Raw genomic sequence first — 3,345 nt, 5'->3', positions numbered from 1 at the left:
ATATTATTTTTAACCTTAAATTTTATTAAATAATATTTTTAATTATAATAAAGCGCTTACTTTTTTTATACCTTATTTATATAATTTTATAAGTTTTTATAAAGCTATTTTAAATAATATAAGCACTTTTTAATAAAAAAATAAAATATTAATTTTTTTAGGTTTTTAAGCCTAAAAATTGTTAATTTTTATTTATAGTTTATTATAAGCAAAGCATAGCTAGTTAAGTTATTTTTTAAGTTATTATAGGCAAAGCATGCTAGTAGTAAATATAATACTTAATTATTTTACTAGTAATTATAATATATATATAAATATACCTTAAGTATTTGGTTTTAGTACTTAATTTAATTATTTAATTAAAAATAATATATTATATTAAGTTATTACTTAATACGCAGTGCTTAATAAAAGGCTATTTAATATTTTAAAATAAAAAATAAACCTTAATTTATTACTATGCTCCTGTCAGGGCCGGAGCCGAGGGCTCCGGACTGCCAAGGCCCGGGCGCGGCCTGAGGAGTCAGGTGTCGAGCGCTAGCGGGGTGGTGGGGCAAGCTAGTTGTTAGGTGACCAGAGGAGAGTGGATACATTTATGAAATCGGGATGGCTAGGCCTAAGCCTAGCCATGTTGGCCTTTTGGCTACCGTCACACCTCCATTTCCCGATTAGGAAGGTGAAGATTGCTGGCTTGACAGTTTGGCTAGGCTTACACGGTCGCGCGTTTGATCCCCGCGGGGGATCGCCCGGCTGACAGTGTCACGTGGTTACTTAGTGCTGACTAGGCGGGGCGTGGGGCTGGCGGTCCACATGGCCTCTTCTGATTGGTCCATCTGAGCGAGGTGTCGCGGATCTGATGGATCGCGGACAATCCTTTCTCCGAGGGGGAGAAACTGTAAGACCAACAAGTCTCAAAGATCTTTACTAATAATAAAGATATTAATAAAAAAATTTAATTAATAAAAATAGAGTATTTTAAACCCTATTAAATAATATTAAAAAAATTACTTAAAAATTTAAAAAAAAGGCTAGCCTTAAGGCTATTTTTATAAACCTTTAAGTTATACTTAAGCTATTTTTAATTAAAAAATAAATATAAATTTAAATACTTTATGTGAGGCGCTTTTGTATACTACGCTGAGCTTAGGAGAACGTGAATTACCGCAATAGGAAAGCATTGTGTATTTGTAGTAGGAACTAATTACTAATTTTTTAAGTTAAAGTTTTAAGTTAAACTTAGTATTTTATATATTATATAACTAACCGCCGCCTTGGCGCGCGGTTAGATTAGCACTAAAGTTTTTTTATTAGGCGGCCTTAGGCCGCTAAATTATATTATTATAATACTATGTAGTTATAATATTATAGTAATAATAATAATACTTTTTTTTTTTAAGTAATCACGCCCTTGCAATCCATAAATTTATGTTTTTTTTTTATAAAAAGTAATTTAAATTATAAATCTTATTAAGTGTTACAAAATAAGCTACCTCCAGGTTTATAAAGTATTATAATTTATGTATAATTTATATTTAAAGTTAAGGGTAAAAAATTAATTTAATTACCTTATTTTACTACTAGGTTTAAATATAGTATTGCTACCTGCAGTGGCTAAATATAATATTTTAGTTTTAATATTAAAGCGCCCTTATAATCTTTTTTTTTTTTTTTTTTTAAATTTTTTTAATATTTAAAGCAAGATAGCTTTTATAAGTATACGCTTTTTTTATTATATTTTTATTACTTTTTAATTATTTAATTATATTTTTAAAGTTAGAATACCTTATATTTACCTTTTTTTATACTTTTTAAGTATAGTATTATTTATTTTAGTAGTATTAGCCGCATGTTAGTATTATTAGGTTTATATATTTTATTTTACTTTATGCTTAGTTATTATAATATAACTTTAAGTTTTAAATAACTAAATTTTTTTATTTTTGCGCTTTTTTTAATACTTTTAGTAGTTATTTATAATATATAGTTATTTTATTTTAGTTATTAACATGTTACCATATTAGCCTTTTATCTACCTTTTTTTTATGCCTTGCTATGTATTTACCTTTTTAATTTAATTAATAAGCTTTTTATATTTAATTTTCCTTATTTTCGCGTTTTTAAAACTATTTTTAGTAGTTAAATTAATTATAATTTGCCTTTATTATAGCCTTTATTATATCACGTGTTTTTAACCTTATTTTATTTTTTAAGGTTTTTTATATTTGCTTTTTGCTTTACATTTTTCTTGCTTTAATACCTAATATAATTTTATATTATACTTTAAATACTATTATTAATAGTTATTTAGCTTATTATAGTGTTTTATTTTATATTTTTTTATTATAGTAGTTAAGCCTTAATTTTAGTCTTTACTTTTTATTTTACTTTTAGTATATAGGGATTATATTTCCCTACTTATACTTTATAATATTAATTATTAACATGCCTTTTAAAACTACTTATTTTTATCACGCTCGCGCTGCCGCCCCTGCTATTAACTTTATTATTATTATTTTTTTTATACCTTTAGTATAACTTCTGGCCCTGGCCCTAGCTTTTTTAATACCTACCCTAGCCCCCCTTGCTTTACTACCCCTTAATTTACTTTGGGCTTATTATTTTTAATATATACTTTTTATTACCTAAAAAATTAGTTATTATTTTTATGCGTGGGTAATAACCTAGTATTTTAAATATATTAAGCCCGTGGGTAAAAAATATAATTACTATAAAAATAACTATAGGACCCTGGTAAAATATATTATATTTAATATAATTATAATTTAATTAAAACTACTCCGGGTCCTAGGCCTATATAATATTATATATGTTAATAATAATAATTTATAAAAAAACGCAAATATTATAGTACTAAAAAAAGCTTATAATACCCTTTTTATAGCTATTTAGGCTATTATAACTGCAGGCGTAATTACCCTTTTTATTAATTTAGTTATATTAATATTTAGTTTAAAATTCTTTTTAGCTAGTGCCCATGTGGTCCGTGATAATATTATTACTTATAAGTTATAATTACACTTTACTAATATTATTTATATTAATATTACATGTAGTTTTTATTTATATTTTTAGGCCTTTTGCCACTGCTGCCTTAGCAGCCACCTTTACCTTTTATGCTAGCACGGCTTTAGCCGCTAACTATATATTTATATATTTAATTTACCCTATATTATATTACTAACTTTATTATAAACCTATATTTTTTCTAGTCTAGTGTTTATTACGCTATAGCGCTATTTAAGGTTATTATTTAGTTAGCTTTTATATTAGGGGTTAGTATTAATACCTTGCTAGGCATTATTTTTATATTAGGTATTTAGGGTT

This window comes from Aspergillus mulundensis (genome assembly GCF_003369625.1).
Source record: "Aspergillus mulundensis strain DSM 5745 chromosome Unknown scaffold_11, whole genome shotgun sequence".
NCBI lineage: Eukaryota > Fungi > Ascomycota > Eurotiomycetes > Eurotiales > Aspergillaceae > Aspergillus > Aspergillus mulundensis.
The sequence above is the reverse complement of the archived record's forward strand: the minus strand, read 5'-3'. Positions refer to the sequence as shown.